The sequence below is a fragment of the Mandrillus leucophaeus genome, unplaced genomic scaffold, assembly GCF_000951045.1.
Source record: "Mandrillus leucophaeus isolate KB7577 unplaced genomic scaffold, Mleu.le_1.0 Scaffold9, whole genome shotgun sequence".
NCBI lineage: Eukaryota > Metazoa > Chordata > Mammalia > Primates > Cercopithecidae > Mandrillus > Mandrillus leucophaeus.
In genome coordinates this window covers 4,323,853-4,344,083 of record NW_012109807.1, presented here as the reverse complement: position 1 = coordinate 4,344,083, position 20,231 = coordinate 4,323,853, and positions in this window count along the sequence as shown.

Below are 20,231 nucleotides of genomic sequence, written 5' to 3'. Positions count from 1 at the left end.
GCTGTTATAACAAAATACCATAGACTGAATGGCTTTAACAATGGAAATTTATTTCTCATAGTTCTAGTGGCCGGAAGTCCAAGATCAAGGTTCTGGCTGATGTGGTTCCTCGAGAGGGACTGCTTCCTGGCTTGCAGATGGCCACCATCTCACTGTGTCCCTACATGCAGAGGACGGGGGATCTGATGTCTCTTCTCTTCTTATAAGAACACGAATTCCATCCTCACGACCTCATCTAAACCTAATTACCTCCCAAAGGCCCCACCTCCTAATACTATCCCATTGGGAATTAGGGTTTCAACATATAAATTTGAGGGGGATACAAATATTTAGTCCATAGCAAGGGAGAATTCCACCAGCAGATGTTGGGCAGTGCACAAAAATAGTCCAGGCCAGACCAGACATGGTGACTCATGCCTGTAATCCGAACACTTTGGGAGGCCGAGGCTGGTGGATCACCTGAGGTCAGGAGTTCGAGACCATCCCGGCCAAAATGGTGAAACCCCATCTCTACTAAAAATACAAAAAAATTAGCTGCGAGTGGTGGCAGGCACCCGTAATTCCAGCTACTCTGGAGGCTGAGGCAGGAGAATCACTTGAACCCAGGAGGCAGAGGTTGCAGTAAGCCGAGATTGTGCCATCATACTCCAGCCTGGGCAACAAGAGCAAAATTCCATCTAGGAAAAAAACAAACAAACAAAAAAAGTAGTCCAGGTTGGGGAGGCTCAAGATCTGCTTCCTCTGTGACTTTACCTGGGAGCAGTCATAGCTGTGATGAGGAGAGGCTGGGCACTTGGGGCTGGCCCACACATGCACACATAAACCACAGTCAGATTGCATCACTAACAGCCATTCACACGCCTTTAATTCAGACCTAGCATTTGAAACTAAAAATCAAACTACTGCACTATTACATGTTGCACCATCTTATATACAAGGAGACTTCAAAAAGCTCATGGAAAACTGCAATTAACAGCTTAAAATAAAAAATATAAACTTTCTCAATATAGACTCCATCAAGTTCAAGACACTTTTGTAAGTGATATTAGCCATCTAGTCAACCCTCAGAGAACTGAGGGTCTTGGGAATTTAACCATGTCAATATAGTCATTTTCACATGTATTAACTGAAGAAAAATGAGTGCCCTTTAAGAATTTTTTAAGATTAAGATATAAAAAAGAAGTCAAAAGGGGCCAAATCAGGACTGTAAGGTGGATGCTTAATGATTTCCCACTGAAACAGTCACCAAATTACCCTTGTTTGATGAGAGGAATGAGCAGAAGCATTGTTATAATGGAGAAGGACTCTCTAGTGAAGCTTTCCTGGGCATTTTTCTACTAAAGCTTTAGCTAACTTTCTCAAAACACATTCAAAATAAGCATATACTATCATTCTTTGGTCCTCCAGAAAGTCAACAGACAAAATACCTTGAGCATCCCACAAGACTGTTGCCATGACAGTCTCCTGACCGGTCCACTGTTGCTTTGGCTGGACCACTTCCACCTCTTGGTAGCCAGTGCTTAGATTGTGCTTTGTCTTCAGGATCATACTGGTAAAGCCACATTCCATCTCCTGTTACAATTGTTACAGTTCTTCAAAGAAATGCTTCAGGATCTTGATCTCACTTGTTTAAAGTTTTCATTGAAAGCTCTGCTCTTGTCTGTAGCTGACTTGGGTGCAACAGTTTCAGCAGCCATCAAGTGGAAAGTTTGCTCAAGTTTAATTTTTCAGTCAGAATTATGTAAGCTGAACCAACTGAGATGTGTATGGTGCTGGATAATTTTTCTGTTGTTAATCATTGGTCCTCTTCAATTAGGGCATGGATAAGATGAATTTTTTCCTCAAAAACTGATGTGGATGGTCTGCTGCTGTGGGCTTCATCTTCCATATCATCTTGTTCCTTCTGAAAATGAGCTATCTGTTCATAAACTACTGACTTCTTCAGAGCATTCTTCCTATAACGTTTTCATAAAGCATCTATGATTTCACCGTTCTTCTTACCCAACAATCACCATAAATTTGATGTTTGTTCTTGCTTCAGTTTTAGCAGATTCATGTTGGTCAGATAGGGGCTCTTTTCAAAATGATAAAACCATTCTTAGTGCCTCAAACTAGATCCCATTCAGACATGTCATAACAATTTAGTACGAGTTTATATTGGTGCAGAAAATGGAAACCATAGTTTCCATTTCCATTTCCAAAGCGTAGTTCTTTCATTATATGCATTTTCTATGAACTTTTTGAAGACCCCTCATATAACTTGTGGCCTACAGTTAAGTTGAGCCACTTTAAGGGATAGTCTGAAGACCAAAAGGAAGAAGTCATGAAATAAGGCAACATTTGATTGGATACTCAGGACCCACAAGGGGAATTTCCCTGGCATCTCCTTTATTGTAGTAAAAATAGCAAAATACAAGACAGCACTAATTACTGCAACATGCTAATGTGTACTTGAGGGTAGACAGACATTGCAATTTTAAAAGGGTGACATAGACTATAAGATTTGTTTCCTTTCTCCTAGAAGATTGCAGACACCCAAAAATAAAATTTTAAAAAGTACTCCAAAAGATGTCCTCAAATTCAAGAATAGCTTTCATGATCACATATTTAAAACATTTATTGACCACATACTATGTTCTGGACCCCGTGGTAGTTTCTGAGGTTACATCATTGAACAAGACAGACATTATCTCTACCTTCAACATGCGTAATCTAATGGAGAAGGCACCAACACTTACACAATTAATGCTGTCATACAAGTGCTACAAAGGAGAATGTGACTGCTATGAGACTGAAATTGTCTTCGTTCGTTTAGTGTTGCTATAATAGAATATGGACATTGTCTTAAGTCTGTTTAGTATTGCTATAACAGACTCCCTGGGGCTGAGTAATGTATAAAGAAGAGAGATTGGTTTGGTTCACAGTTACAGTGGCTGGAAAGCCAAAGAGCTTGGCGCTGGCATCCGCTCGGCTTCTGGTGAGGCTTGTGTTGTGTCACAGCATGGCAAAGAAGCAGAGAGGAAGCAGGCATGTGCAGAGAGACAAAGCAAGAGAAGCAACCTGTCTTTGTAACAACCTATTCTTGCAAGAACTAATCTATTCCTGAGAGAACGCACCTAGTCTCTTGAGAAAGACGTCAATTCATCTTAATGACTTAGTCACCTCTTAAAGGCACCATCTCCCAACATTATGACATTGGCAATTACATTTCAGTACGAGTTTTGCTGGGGGCTCTCAAACCATAGCAAACATAATGGGGTCCTGTCTAAATGGGAATGTGGTGTGGGAGTGAGGAATCAGAGATAATTTTTTAAATAAGTGATTTAATGGAGATTTGAAGGATAAAGAGGGGTTGTCTGAATACAGAGGAGAATAAAGAAGGATACCGGGGAGCAGAGGAAGCAAGAAGGGCAAAGGCCCAGGGGCAAGGAGTGAAAGAAGGCCCAAGAAGCTAGAATGGCAGGAACAAAAGCTAGCTGGGGAGGAACTAGATTACCCCGGGTCTTAGAGGCCAAGTTAAAGATTTTGTTCCCATCTTGGATGCAATACAAAGTGCACCCACTAGAGTGTTTGAAGCAGGGGGAGTGACACTTGTTAGGAATAACGCTTAAAATCTTAAGGAAATTGAACACTCGAACAAAGGACTTTTAGCAAAGCAATTTTACTTTTGCGTAGAGGGGTGCCTCTTTGGCCAGTTGCCATGAGAACATACTTGAACAAAGGGGCACGAGAGCCTTTATTTTTGATGCGAGTCTTTCCTGTTTACCCTTTCTCCATTGGCTGGGGTCAGGTCGTATAATTTAAACTAATCTCTGTTAGCTAAACATTTTATTTTTTATTTTATTTTATTTTTTTTTTAGAAAGGGTGGGCACGTAAGAGAAAGTGGAGAGGAAGGGGAAGGGGTGTCTGTAATGAGCTAGAATGTTAGTCTTCTTTTTAAATAAGGGAAGGAATGCGAACTGTTATTGATAACGCCTGGTATTGTGGCGTGCATGGGCATTTAACAAAGGCAAAAGGGATAAAGGAGAAAAAGGAGAAAAAAGGGGGGACACTATGACTTAAAGAATAAAAGATTGATCAGCTTATTTGAAGACAAACCCACCTACTGAAGGGCAAGAATGAATCTGAGGAAAGTCATCAGGAGGCAAGAGACAACAGGGGCCTGGATTGGGGTCATGAAGATGGACAGAAAGAGATGGACTCATGGTATATTTTGAATATATAATCAACAGGACTTAGTAAAGACTTGGACATGGGACATGAAGAAGGTGTCAAAGATGACTCTCAATGTGGTGTTCAACTTGAGCAATCCTACAGATATTGACCATTTACCACAGGGGCTTTGGAGGAGAGCTGAATTTGGAGGGGAAATGGTGAGTCCAGTTAAATTCCAAGGATAACTTTGGACAAAAAGGAGAGGTCTGAGTTGAAGGTACACATTTGGGAATCAAATGAATAGGATCCACTAAGGAGAGAACACAGAGAAATAGAAAGCCCAGGACTGCACCCCAAAGAATGCCAGGACTTATAGGTTGGGTAGGGGAGGATGAGGCAGCAAAGGAAGCTAAGAAGTGGTCACTGAAACAGGAGAGAAACTAGGACAAGACGATGCTTGTGGCCTGATGGAAGAGAATATTTTAGGAAGGTGATGATCAACACTATTGAATGTTGCTGCCAAGTTGAGAAGGACCAAGATGTCTCTGTTGTTGTTAGCAATTCCCATGCCCTTCCTTGGGCGAGGCAGATTTTCTGGGTTGTGAGATAGAAGATAGGAGGCAGTGGGTTGAAATATAACTGGAAGGTGAGAAAATGTGACTTTAATGGGGAGAAGGGATGTGGTGTGGAGTTGGAGACAATGGGGCATTGAAGGAAGGATACTAAAGATGGAAGCGACTTGATTGGTTTTCCACTGCTGATTAGAAGGATCTATTATTTGACAGGAGGAGATTCAAGATAGCTCCACCGGGAAGGTCAAAAGGGATGGATTTAGAGCCATCTCTTAAAGGCGCCATCTCCCTGGGTTTAGAGGCCAGGAGTGAAAGGCTGACTGGACATTCTGTACTGGGGGAATGCGGTGGGGAGGTGAGTGGGAGTTGTTGACTGTTAACTTCTCAGTAGGGTAATCTGGGTGGGCCATGTGCTGGGGAACCCCTGAAGTCAGTACTTTCAGGTCTCTCCTCCTGGGCCATCTGATTCCCCTGAGGAGAAGCTTCCAGCATCTTGCCTAGAGGGTGAAGACCTGCCGGCCTGCATTCTGGGAGGTGAGTGAGAGAAAAGCCTTCCCACTACAGCTTCCAGCAGACATAACTCATTTCATTCTCTCATGCTTTAAGGAGCCTTACCTTCCATTGTACCTAATGTTCTCAGTCCTGAGACTCTCTGCTTTCTCCACACGCTGAATCTTCAGTCTCCTGATGGGGTTGGGGAGAGGCAGTGGTGGAGTGGGTCTGGGGTAACCACAGAGCCAATCGCTTTACCTTCACTTCCAGAAGTGCCTTCTTGAGTTACTTGAGGGTGCTGTGATAGAAATCACGTTAAGCTCAACTTTCTGCACTGCCAGATTTGACTTTCATCAGTTTTCCAACTTCCAGAACCTCATTGTTCTCTCTCCTGTTCCCTCCTGTTCTCTCTTTACTGTGGTTTGGTAGGGCTTCAGGAGAGGTCAGAATTAGATACAGGTGTTCAATCTGCCATCTTTATCCAGCAGTCAGTGTCAAAGCCTGTCGATTGTGGAGGAATATTTTGGCTTTTATAAGAAAGGAAAAGGCCCCAGTGTCCTGTCCCTTCTGACGCTGTGTGGATACCAACACCCCAAACAATGCCACACACCTAACTGTGTCAAACCAAACCAACCCAAACAATGAGCACACATGGATGGCAAACTGCAGGGCCCAAGGCTCCGGCAATTCGTATTTGGAATTATTAATATACGGACCCAAAGCCTTCCCCCCACCGCATTAGCCACCAAAGACAAAATGAGATACATTTAGGAACATGTTCGTCTCCCTACAATAACGATTAATAAAAAGGTCCTTTAAGTTCAGAGAAATGATTTCTTCTTTTTTGAAGCCTACAAAGAAATGTCATTAAAAATATTAACAGAAATCCAAATAAACGACAAAAAGAACCTTATCATAATCCTATCTGCTCAACATGTGGTTTGGTTCGATTTGTTTTTTTCCTGGTTCTCAACCAGTTGTGGTCCATAGACATTCATAATTTGACAAAAAGGATCTATTTCTATGTCAACTCTGATTAGTTTGTGAAAGTGGGCTTTTCCCCAAATCCTTCCAGTGCTTAAGCTGGGCCCCTTTGGGAAGGGCATTAACTGTTTTGGGTCACTAGCACACAGAACAGTGCTTTAATTGTCTAAAACCAGGGATAAGAGTATTATCCCCTCCTTCTAAGGCACCCCGTGGTCTGCTGCTTTAGCACATGAGGGAGGCAAAAACCACTCTGGGGATGATTTGCAGGTTGGAGAGAACTTGGTTCTAGATTTTTCCTTTCAATCAGCCACAGGGCCTAGCTTCCCTCCGAGCAGAGTCTCTTTTTGGAAGTTTAAGACATTGTGTCTCATAACAGTACTGACACGGAGGGTTAGGAAGAATCTTCGAGGCCCTCTGGCCAGCACCCCCGATGAGTGACTGTCTGTCTTCTGCTGCACACTTCCATGGCTTGGAAACTCACTACTGGAAGGCTCCAGTGACGTTCAGACACCTATCTGGGACTAACTACAGTCGACACTTGAGCACCATGGGGGTTAGGGGCACTGAACCTCCCCTACCCCTCACACAGTCAGAAATCTCTGTATAACTTTTGGCTCTCCAAAAACATAACTACTAATAGCCTACTGTGGACTGGAAGCCTTAGTGATAACATAAACAGTTGATTGGTTAGCACATATTTTGTATGGTACACACACACACACACACACACACACACACAGTATTCTTACAATAAAGTCAGCTAGAGAAAAGAAAATGTTACTAAGAAAATCCTAAGGAAGAGAAAATATAGTAACTGTCCATTAAGTGGAAGCAGATCATCATAAAGGTCTTCATCCTCATTTCCTTCACGTTGAGTAGGCTGAGGAGGAGGAGGGATTGGTCTTGCTCTCTCAGGTGTGGCAGAGGTGGAAGAAAATCTGAGCATAAGTAGACCCGTGCAGTTCAAACCTGTGGTGTTTAAGGGTCAGCTGTGATTCGTTAAGCCCTTAGTCCCCCTCCCACCCCCAGCCTTTTACAGTTTTGAGCAGGGAGCATGGCCAAGAGAGGCCAGGCTAGACTGGGCACTGCAGTGGGGACTGGGGATAGCCAGATGCAGCTTGGGTTCCAAGTGAGCAGACATGGGCACAGAGAGAAAGCCAGGTTAATGTAACCCCAGAAGGCCTGGCCAGCAGCGGTGCCTGAATTCCAGCTGTGTCAGTCTGATACGGTCCCCGGCATGAACACGCTTAACTATCTGCAGCTCCCGGCAACATTTTGCTTTCCAGTTCTTGACACCTGCTGATCTGTCCTTATCCACAACCACCCACCCCACCCCATCCCCACTTCACAGTCCCTGCCCCAGACCAGGCCCTGACCCCTAAATCAGATTGCTCTATTTAGGGCATAGCAAAGTCTGCAGCTCCCTGTGGTGGCTACTAGACTGTCCCCTGTCACCCCTTCCAGTGCCTTCTGGAGTGCCTCCTTGTTTTATAGCTGATGAAAAGCTAAAAACTCCATTTCCCAGGTTTCCTTGCAACCAGGGCTCTGGTGGGCTCAGATTCCACCAATGAGAGAGGCAAGCGTGAGGTTTCTTCCACCATCTGAGCCAAGAGGGGTGGGGACAGTGCAAGACAGTCAGTCATTCGGCCTGCTTGGAGGGCCGAGGAGGCAGTGTGAGTGTGGTGGTGACCCCTTACTGTTGGATGGCTTTCTGCAGTGTTGCACTTCGGACCGTGCTGCTGAGGCTGGGAATTGTTTCTGGAACTGCCTCCCTATAGTCAGCTTCTCCAGCTCTTCAAGGGATTTTGTAAACCATCTAATAGTAATGAACCCCATGAACTGGCCAGACTGGTTTCTGTTGTTTACAAGAAAACTCTTTTTTAATGTACCCTCAGATGCTGGTTGACATAACATTTAATACATATATTAATAGTTAATATCCATGTATTGATATCTTGTGACATTCCATTCACACATCTATGCATGTGTATATGTACACACTCTGTACATATATGTGTATATGTACACACTCTGTACGTATATATGTATATATACACACTGTGTCTGGATATATTTTTATATACATATACACATATAGTATACACATATACACACACGTGTGTGTATTTAAGGTATACAGGAGTATTTAAGTATTTAAGGTATATGGGAGGATGTGCATAGGTTATATGCAAATACTATACCATTTTATATCAAGGACTTCATCATTTGTGGGATTTTGGCATGTGGGGGGCTTCTGGAACCAATCCCCCACAGATTCCAAGGGATGACATACATGCATATACACACACGTGTATATGTATACTTATATATACACATACATATATATCCATATATACACATACATACATATATGCACATACATATATACCCATGCACATAGTTAGCTTCTCACCACCCCATCCCCATCTCACAGTCCCTGCCCCAGACCAGGCCCTGACCCCTAAATCAGATTATAGATGGGTATATATGTATGTGTCTATATGTATGTATATATGTATGTGTATATATGTATGTGTGTATATATGTATGTGTATGTATGTATGTGTGTGTATATGTGTGTATATATGTATGCATATACAAGTGTGTATATGCATGTAAATATACATATGCATGTGTATAATAGACATATGTACACATATGTATAATACACATATATCCACATTACATATGTGTCTGTATATGAATATATACATGTATCCAGGCAGTGTGTTCATATACGTGTGTGTGTATATGTATATACAGTTGTCACTTAGACTCGTGGGGGATTGGTTCCAGAAGCCACCCCCCATGCCTAGATCCCGTAGGATGAAGTCCCTGATGTAAAATGGTAGAGCGTTTGCATATAAGCAATGTACGTCCTCCCATATACTTTAAACACTTTAAATCATCTCTAGATTATTTATGATACCTCATACAATGTAAATAGTTGCTATACTCTATTGTTTAGGGAATAAAGACAAGAAAAATATCTGTATATGTTCAGTACAGACTTTTTTTTTTAAACATTTTTGCTCCATGGTTGGTTGAATCCAGGCACGTGGAACCCATAGATAGGGCCTGGCCAGGCACGGTGGCTCATGCCTGTAACCCCAGCACTTTGGGAGGCCGAGGCGGATCACTTGAGGTCAGGAGTTCGAGACCAGCCTGGCCAACACGGTGAAACCCCATCTCTACTAAAAACACAAAAAGTTAACTGGGTGTGATGGCTCACGCCTGTAATCCCAGCTACTCAGAGGCTGAGGTGGGAGAACAGCTTCAACCCAGGAGGCAGAGGTTGCAGTGAGCCGAGACCATGCCACTGCACTCCAGCCTGGGTGACAGAGTGAGACTCCGTCTCAAAAAAAAAAAAAAAAAAACATAGAGAGGGCCTACTGAGTATGTTTGTGTGTATATTGTCTCAACATCAGAACAGCCTTGGATGTAGCATTATTCTTAATTTGGAAACAAGCTGAGAGTCAGAGAATTGAATAACTTTCCCAAGGTTTTGTAGCCTGTAAATGGCAGAACCAGCACTGAATATAAAATATCTAAATCCTGAGACTTTGTTCCTTTCTACACTGGCATCCAAGGTAGTTCTCTGAGACATACATAACTGCTATGCTTGAAACCTGCATTTCCTTCCACCTGGCACCCCACTCTCCTTAGACGCCAGGCTTCACGTCACGTCCAGTTTCTAAGATCCTCACGGTTCTAGGTTTGGGTCGGTTTGGCAGCAGGATCATCTGAGGAGGACTGCGGTGTGGGCCAGCACCTCACAAACCTTCATGTGCGTGTGAAGTCGGGGTCTTGTCAAAATGCAGATTCTGATTCAGGAGTCTGGGGCGGGGCCTGGGGCTCTGCCTTTCTTACAATTGCCCAGGTGATGCCGCAGCTGCTACGGTCCCCGGACCACTCTTTGAGTAGCAAGGGTGGGGCAGTGTGGCATCTCACTCTTGGTTTTGAATTTCATCTCAGCACAATCTGGGGTCACTTATTTAACTAATGTAACTTCTCTGGGGCTCAGAATCCTCGTCTGTCAAATGGGAACAATAATATCAGCCCCACTGAGGAATTTAAATGAAAGGAGATGATACATAACACAGATCAGCTTCTCACTTGTTTTGGTTAGAATGGGAGGTGATTCCTCCATTGACATAAAACACGAGGCTGTTATCCAGACAGAGCTGTTAAACTTTGGGCTGGGTTCCAAATCATTTGGGTTATAATGTCAGCTCTCTGCATCACCCCAGAAAAGTGATCTTAGTAAGATCTTTCTAGTCATTTTGGTTGAGACTTGTGTCAGGTGGTCTGGAAGGCCTGTTTATTTATGGCTATAGTTTTTCTGTTTGTTTGTTTGGAGACGAGTCCCATTCTGTCCGTGCTGAGGTGCAATCTCAGCTCACTGCAACCTCCACCTCCCGGGTTCAAAAGATTCTCATGCCTCAGCCTCCCGAGTAGCTGGGATTACAGGTGTCTGCCACCACACTCAGCTAATTTTTATGTTTTTAGTAGAGATGGGGTTTCGCCGTGTTGGCCAGGCTGATTTCAAACTCCTGACCTCAGGTGATCTGCCTGCCTCAATCCTCCCAAAGTGCTAGGATTACAGGTGTGAGCCACTGACCCGGCAGTGGCTATAGTTTTAAATGCTGCCTACACTCCAAATTGCTGCACACAACCTGTCCCCAAGTCCGTGTGTGCACATCCATTATCTGGAGTTTCAGAAGGAGTTGCCTTCTAAGTGTGGGCGTCCAAACTTTCCCTACGACGTAACTGGAAAAAAACAAAAACAAAAACAGAAACAAAGCAAAGCTAGTTCCACTTTTATCCAGAGAGAACCGAAAGATAGGATCACATTTCCTCAAACTTCTAGTGAAGAAGTCAGGCTTGGGTCTGGGCTCTGGAGCCTGGAGCCAGCTGTAGGGCCGGCCGGCGGCCTGGAAACAAACAGTCCCACATAGGCCGGCGGAATATGCGCGCGCTGCCTGCCTCCATTGTTTTGTTTCCTGGAATAGCTGCTTGTTCTCATCAGCTAGTGTGGTCAGCATTTCCATTCAAGACCATATTGTCAGGGCTTTATTTTTAAGTGAGGCATAAAAATGGGCCTTGAGCTGAAACTTGGAAGCTGGGCAATTAGCATATTTGAAAGGAAGCCAACTGGTCCTTTGTTATTCCGTGGGGCAGAAGGGGCTTTTCCATGCTCTTCTAAATGACAAAAGGGGTTTGTATTTGGGGCATTTTAAAACGAAGCAGTAGGCATGGACTTGGCTGTTGATACACAGAAGCTCACAAGAACATTGTCTCTGGGCTGCCCGGATGATGTCTGTGTAGGGGCTGCGAGACCCCAGGGATGTTCTCTGCTGACCAGAGGAACTGGAGCAATTTAATGTAGAAATTGGAAGCCAAGGAACTTTGTGTTTAAAGTAGAGCTGCTGGAAGTGGCCAAGTCCACTGCTGCTTTCCATAATGCCCTTAGAGAAAATGCTGACCCGCCAACTGGCAAATACGTCCTGAGTGCCTTCTCCCCACGAGGCACTAGTTTGGCAGAAATTTGGAGCTGGGCTGGGCAGTGATATGGAAAGAAGTATGCAGTCTAAGTAGGAGGGTCATCTGTATCTAGAAAGAAAAAAGCACAAGGTTAATAAATGCCTCTTGCTGCAAGAGGAACCAAACGTGAAAGGGATAGGGAAGCCCAGGAGGGGAGGGACCATGAAGGATTGGGAAGGATTGCTGTGTACGTGTTGGGGGGTAGGAGGGCAGGTGGAAAGAACAGTGGCTTTGGAACCCCTGACTCACTGTGTGACACAGGCAAATTTCTGGGCCTTGGGGAAGTACCAGCAGTTATGAGAAAACTAGGAAAAATAGTATCAGGACGGAGCTGCTGTGGAACTATTTAACGAGATAATGCATGTCAAGTGTTCAGCACACAGCAAATGGTAACTACTGTGTTTAAATGATCGGTATGTTGGGTTTTGGAGTTAAATAATCTGAGCAAACGGATCTGGTCAGAAATCCTCGAAGGTCTGGGCGGCCGGTGGGATGAGTCTGGTGCACTGATTCCATAGCAGAGGAGCAGGACACTCTGTAGTCCCCTCCCCTCATTTTGTGCACACTAAACACATAATGGCTGGTTAATTTTTTTATGATGTACATAAACAGGACAAACATATTTTCCCTACATTTCTGATGTAGAGATCAGTATAAATAGGGGTGTCAGATAAATCACAGGCTGTCCCAATGGGGCACATTTTTATTAAAAATTATTTATACTAAGAAGTTGTTGGTTTTTTATCTGAAATTCAATTTAACTGAGTGTCCTGTAGCGAGAGAGAGAGAGAGAGAGTGTGTGTGTGTATGTGCATGTGAGTGTGTGTGCTTGTGTGTGTGTGTGTGTGCATGCACGCACGTCCTAAGTCTGGAAACCCGATTCCTAACACCTGTGTACCCAACACTCAAGAGTTAAGAAGTATCAGTACTTTGCTATCTTACCTTGAGTTTTTTAATATTTTAAAATTCCACAGTTGGAATCTCCTTGTCACACACATACCAATGGCACTCTTCTCCAAAAATGCCCAGAAATGATTATATTCGTGTGTATCCTTATGTGACTGTTCTACTTTTTCTATATGGGTATGTGTCCAGAAACAAAATACACTCTTATTTTCTGTGCTTTATAGATTTACATTAAATGATATCTCACTGTATTTTTCTTTCTGCCATATAATTTTATTTTAAACATGAAATTTTTGATAAAACTACTACATGTGATGTACACATTGTCATCACCGTAATACAGCCAATGCTTGTGCATCCAATAGGCAGAAGTACCGTCCATTATCCAGCAGAAGTACCGTCCATTACCCAGCAGAATACCGTCCATTACCCAGCAGAAGTACCAGCCATTACCCAGCGGAAGTACCGTCCATTACCCAGCGGAAGTACCGGCCATTACCCGGCGGAAGTACCGTCCATTACCCGGCGGAATTACCGTCCATTATCCGGCGGAAGTACCGTCCATTACCCGGCGGAAGTACCGTCCATTACCCGGCAGAAGTACCGGCCATTACCCAGCAGAAGTAGACCGTCGCCAACCCTTTTGAAGTCTCTGTGCTCCCTTCTGAATTGCATCCCCCGGACCCCACATAGAAGGTAACTGCCTCCGAGTGGAGTGCTTATGCTTTATATTTCTTTGTATTTATTTATTTTTGAGAAAGGATCTCACTCTGTCGCCCAGGCTGGAGTGCAGTGGCACAAGCTCTGCCTACTGCACCCTCAACCTTCCTGGCTCAAGCGGTCCTCCCACCTCAGCCTCCCCAGCAGCTGGGACTACAGGAGTGTGCCAGAATACCCGGCTAATCTTTGTATTTTTTGTAGACACAGGGTTTCACGACGTTTCCCAGGCTGGTCTTGAATTCCTGGGCTCAAGCGATCCATCTGCCTCAGCCTCGGCCTCCCAGAGTGCTGGGATTACAGGTGTGAGCCACCGTGCCTGGCCATTCTTTATATTTCTTTGTAGTTTATCATAATATATGTAATTCTGAATGACAGTGCTCAGTTCTGAGTGAGTTTAAACCGTGAACAGAAGAGAACGTTGTGCTGTTTGTATTCTTCTGGAGCTATGCGCTCTTGACTTCATGTATTTAAGAGGTTCATTTCGTGTTAGTGAGTGTAACTATGGTTCATTTTTTTTTTCACTGCTGTTTACTATTTTATTGGATAAACACACTGCATCTTGTATTGCCATGGGACATTTGAGTTGTTTCAAGTTTTTGCGACTACAAACATAGCTGTTATGAACATTATTATACTTTTTTTCTTGTATATGTATATATATATATCATATATATAAATGAAATAATTTGTCTGTGGTAAAAATACCTGAGTGGGATCTCTGGGTCCTTGCATTATTACAATCACTTCTCAAGGTGGTTCTACACGTTTCTACCCTCACCAGTGTCTTGACCAGTTTCTACCTCTACCAGAAGCGTATAAGCATCCTAGGTGTTTCACAGTCCCTCCTACACCTGCCAAGTTCCTGGGGACAAAATGATGTCTTGCTATGGTCTAAATTGTCTTTCCCTGATTATTAATGATATTGATCATCTTTTCATATAAGTACTGGCCACTTTCATCTCCCTTTCTGTGAAGAGATTGTTCTGGTCATCTGTTTATTTTTCTATTCGGTTTGTCTTTTTTCTTATTGATTTGTAAGAACTCTTTGTATATTCTGGATACTAACCCTTGGTTGGTTACGTATGTTGAAAATATTGACTTTTAGTTTGTGGCTTGCCTTTTCATTTTTTATGATATCTTTTGAGGAAGAAACAGTCTTAATTTTAGTGTTGTCAAATTTATCAGTCATTTGCTTTTCTGGTTACCACTTTGGGAGTTAAGAAAATTTCCTTCATCCCTCCCTCCCTCCCTCCCTTCCTTCCTTCCTACCTTCCTTCTTTCCTGCTTTCCTTCTTTCTTTCTCTCTCCCTTTCTTTCTTTCTGTCTGTCTTACTCTGTCTCCCAGGTTGGAGTCCAGTGGCGCAACCACGGCTCACTGTAGGCTCCAACTCCTGGGCTCATGTGACCCTCCTGCCTCAGCCTCCTGAGCAGCTGGGACTACAGGCATGCACCACTGTGCCCGACCAAATTTTAAATTTTTTTGCAGAGATAAATTTTTTTTGCTATGTAGCCCAGGCTTGTCTTGAACTCCTAGCCTTAAGCAATCTCCCTGGCTTGGCCTCCCAAAGTGTTGAGATTACAGGAGTGAGCCACAGTACCCAGCCAAGAAAACTTTCTTTATGCTGGCATTGTAAATATATTCTCTTATATTTTTCTGTTAGAGTTCTAAAAGTCAGCTTTGTTATTTAAGTATTTAATCTCCCTGAAATTGATGGTTGTATATGGAGTAAGGCAATGATTCAGTTCTGTTCTTTCACCTTACGGATAGCCAATTACTCCCGTGTCATTTATTGGGAAGTCTATCTTTTTCATTGATCTATAGTACCATTCTTTTCCATACATGCATGGCTTTATTTGTAGGTTCCTTTTGTTCCATCAGTTTGTCTGTCTATCCCTGAGAGTTCCATACTGTCTTAATCACCATAGCTTTATAACAAGTTTTGATGTCTGGAGAAACAAGAGTCACTAACTTCTTCACAGCATCTTAACTATTCTCAGTTTTTAACTTACAATATAATTTTTGAGGCAATAAACTTTTATAGGATTTGTCTATGTAAGTATATATTATTTATCATTCATTTAACTGCCATTTATTTGTATTTACATTGTATATATGTATTCCGTTTATAAATGCCACAATTGACCATCCATTGCCCCACTAATGGACATTAAGTGGTTTCCCATTTTTTCCTTAGCACCTATTAGAGAAATTGTTGGGTTACAGGGTATGTGTATCTCCAAATTTACTATATAACGCAAAATTGCTTTCCAAAGTGTTTAAACCAATTTACGCTCCCACCAGCTGTATAAAAATTGAAGTTAATCTGCCTCCTCTGAAACATTTCATACTTTAAATATTTTTTTAGAAAAGGAAGGATGTGCAATGTTACCTCATTGATGTTTAATTTATATTTTCCTCTTTCCATATGCGTTTGTTTTCCTATGTGTTTGTTAGCTGTTCAATTTCCTGTTCATATCATTTGCTCAGCTTCCTGTTGGATTGTCTCTATTCTTACTGATTTGCTCATAAGTCATTTTATATTCTAATTACTAAACTTTTGTTGTTTATGGTAGTTGAAATTGTCCTCTCGAATACCGTGGATCAGGGGTTAGCAAACTATGGTCCTTGCTGATGGCCTATTTTTGTACACCCCAAACTAACTTTAATGTAATCTAATGCTTTTACATTTTTAAATATTGCAAAGGAAGAAGAAAGCAGTAGCAGCAGCAGTGGCAACAGAGATGCATGTGGCCTGCAAAGCCTAAAATATTTATCGTCTGGCTATTCACAGAAAATTGCTGATCCGCATCCCCCCCACCACCAGGCTATCACTGTTTTCTAACTTAGTTTCTTTTTTTGTTGTCATTGAATAGAAATGTTTCATTTCAATGTAGTATAATGTATCATTTTAAAGATTATAACATTACAGAATATTATATGACTCTGTTTCTGGCTCTCTGGTTTCATTGGTCTATTCATATATCACAATGCCAATACCACTTTTAAATTTACTGGTGTTCCAAAATAAGTGTGATATCTGGTAGGGCAAATCTGTCCCCCTCCAACCCATTTTCTTCCTTAAACAGTTCTGACCCGACAACCTCCCCACGTGGTCACAATGACCAAAGTTGCTTCAATCATGCATCGACTTTCTATTTACACCTTTCAACGGCCAGTATATAAAAATCAGTTGTTTCTGCCCCTGCCCCCGCCAGCTGATTATTATTATTGCTATTCCTGAAAGAGGGTATTTCCCAACCCATGGCACACGTGTGCATTAGTGATAATTAGATGACTTGCTCAAAAAACCAAACTCATTTTGAAGACATCCGTTTGACTTTCTTTGCCCTTCTGCTGGCTTCTGCTGCAGCAGCTGAGCTCTTAATTATTGTTTATATCGGGTAGTAATACCCCCTGAAAAGCGAAGCAGCTTGCACTAAAGAAAGCATAGAAAACAGTACATTTCTGGCCAGGTGCGGTGACTCACGCCTGTAATCCCAGCACTTTGGGAGGCCAAGGCGGGCAGATTACGAGGTCAGGAGGTCGAGGCCACCCTCGCTAACACAGTGAAACCCTGTCTCTATTAAAAATACAAAAAATTAGCTGGGCATGGTGGCGGGTGCCTGTAGTCCCAGCCACTCGGGAGGCTGAGGCAGGAGAATGGCGTGAACCCGGGAGGCAGAGGTTGCAGTGAGCCGAGATCTCACCACTGCACTCCAGCCTGGAAACAGAGCAAGACTCCATCTCAAAAAAAAAGAAAGCAGTACATTTCTGTAAATAGACAACAATATTTACTGAATGCTTATTTATTTAAATGTCATTGGGTACATAAAATCAAGCTTCTTGGAGATCTATCCATTAAACTCACCGAATCATTCCAAATTCTAACTTAACTTCAGCAGTAGAGATGATTCATAGCAAAGCAGAACCAAACGGGCTGCAGTTGGATTTTTAGGTTTCTGTAGTTTCTGTTTCAAGTTTTCAAACAGCTTTATTAATACATTTATTTATTTGTTTCTTTGTTTACCAGGCAGCCTCCCAAGCCAGAATAGGCTCAGGGAGACTCCTTAAACAGCTTTATTAAGGCATAATCTACTGACTTTTAAATTCACTCATTGTAAGTGTTCAATTATTTTTCACAAATTTACGAAGTTGTGCAGCTACCAGCATGATCCAGTTTTAGATCATTCCCATTAACCCAAAAAGTTCCCTCAGACTGGTTTGTAGTCACTTCTCCCCACCCCTTGGCAAATGCTAATCTGCTCTCTGTCTCTGTCAATTTACCCTTTCTGGATATTTAATATAGATGGAATCATGCAATATGTAGCCTTTGTGTCTGGCTTCCTTCACGCTGTTTTAGCAGACTACTTTTGAAGTTCATCTATGTATCAGTATTTTTTTTACCTTTTTGTTGCTGAAAAGTATTGAAGTCAAATGAAATATATAGAGACGAATTTCTTTTGTTTTGTTTTGTTTTTGAGACAGAGTCTTGCTCTGTTGCCCAGGCTGGAGTGCAGTGGCGCAATCTTGGCTCACTGCAACCTCCGCCTCCCAGGTTCAAGCCATTCTCCTGCCTCAGCCTCCCGAGTGGCTGGGACTACAGGCGCCCGCCACCATGCCCGGCTAATTTTTTGTATTTTTAGTAGAGACAGGGTTTCACTGTGTTAGCCAGGATGGTCTCGATCTCCTGACCTCGTGATCCACCCGCCTCGGCCTCCCAAAGTGCTGGGATTACAGGTGTGAGCCACCGCGCCTGGCCCTTGAATTTCTAAATGTAGCATTTTCTTTGGGAAGAAAGAATTGCAATTTGGGATATACACACAGACTGGGTTGTCTTTGGTGTGTCCAAAGAACAAGGAGAAGTTTACAGGTTGTATTTTTTAAAAAGAGATATGTTACGTGTTGCTCTTTGAGAAGGTTCATCGGCTCTACTAGAGTTTCAGGGAGCTGGCAAGCTCTGACTGGTAAGTGATGGTGGTGGGTAAAACTAGTCTTAGAATTGCAGCAAGTTATTTCAGCAGCTGTAGATAAAACCGGTTTAGGGTTTACAGCAGGCAGTTTTAGCAACTGGGCTTGCAGAGAATTACAGTTTTGGAGAGATGGTATGTGTCCCCAGGGCTTTTCCCTCCTGTCTTCTCAACTCTGTTTTAGTTGAGTATGACAAGACTTTCACAAGAGTATTTCATTGTCTGCCTAAGACATACTTTGTTTATTCATTTACCAATTAATAGACACTTGGGTTGTTTCTAATTTTGAGCTGTTATGAATGACACTGTTCTGAGTTTTTGCATACATGTCTGTGTGTGGACATGTGCTTTCATTTATCTTAGGTAGACTAGTAGGAGTGGAATTGCTGAATCAAGTGGTTAAGTTTAACTTTCTAAGAAAGTGCCAGACTTGGCTACAGTGGCTACACTCTTAAATCTTCACCAGCAACATGTGATGGTTAAGATTTCTCCACTTGCTCATCACACTTGATATTGTCTGGTTTTTTTTTTTTTTTTTTTTTTTTTTTGATAATAGCCGTTCCAGTGAGCGTGTAGTTGTATCTCACTATTGTTTTAATTTGCATTTCCCCAGTAACTAATGTTGTTGAACATCTTTTCAAGAGCTTTTTAGCCATTTGTGTAATTTTTTGGTGAAATGTCTATTCAATTCTTTTGACCATTTTTGTATTTGGTTATTTGTTTTCTTATCAATATATGTTTGGAGAACTCTTTATATAATTTGTATATAAGTCCTTCATCAGATTTGCAAGCATTTTCTCTGAGTCTTTGGTTTATCTTTTTATTTTCTTAGTGGTATTTTTCAAAGCATGAATATTTTTATTTTGATGGGGTCCAATTTATCAATTTTTTTTCTTGTATAGATCTTATTTTCGGTGTCACTCATAAAAATATATAGCCTAATCTAAGGTCAGAAAAAATTGTCTTCTATGTTTTCTTCTACAAGTTGAATAATTTTATCCCTTACATTTATGTCTATGATCCATTGGGGATTAATTTTCCTGTTTATGCTGTGAAATGAGAGCCAAAGTTCTTTCTCTCTCTCTCTTTTTTTTTTTTTTGGCATATGGACATTCAATTGTCCCAGCAATGTTTGTTGAAAAGATTACCCTTTCATCATTGAATTGAGTTTTCTAGAGCCTTTTTAGAAAATCAGTTGGTTGTAAATGTGAGGGTTTGTTTCTAGACTCATAATTCCACTCCATTAATCTATATACCTATCCTTGTGCTAATACCAGATAGTCTTAAAAGGTGTAGTTTCAGAGTCAGTTTTAAACTGAGTAATGTCAGTCCCTAATTTGTTCTCTTTTAAAAAATTGTTTTGGCTACCCTAGGTCCTTTGCTTTTTTTTTATAGATGTTTTTAAATTAGGTTATCAATTCTCACCAAAAAAGCTTCCTAGGTGTTTGATAGGGATTGTGTTAGATTAATAAATCAATCCGGGGGAGAATTGTCATCATGATAATATTGAAATCCATGTCCACTTGGGGTATCTTTCCATTTTTTTAGCTTGTCTTTAATTTTTCTCAAGAATGTTTTGTAGTTTTCCATGTATGAGTCTTGTATTTTCTTTACTAATTTGTTCCTATTTTATTTTCTGTGAGGCTATTATGAACAGAATTATTTTCTTCGTTTTATTTTTGATTTTTCATTGCTAGCATACAAAATTATAATTTATTTCTTTTATACTGATGTAGTGTCAGACCACCCTGCTAACTCAACTCGTTTATTCGTTCTTATTAGTTTTAGGAGGATTCTTTGGCATTTTCTACATACATGATTCTAAGAAATCATCTCTTCTGAAAATAAATCCAGTTTTATTTATTCCTTTCTAATCTGAATGACTT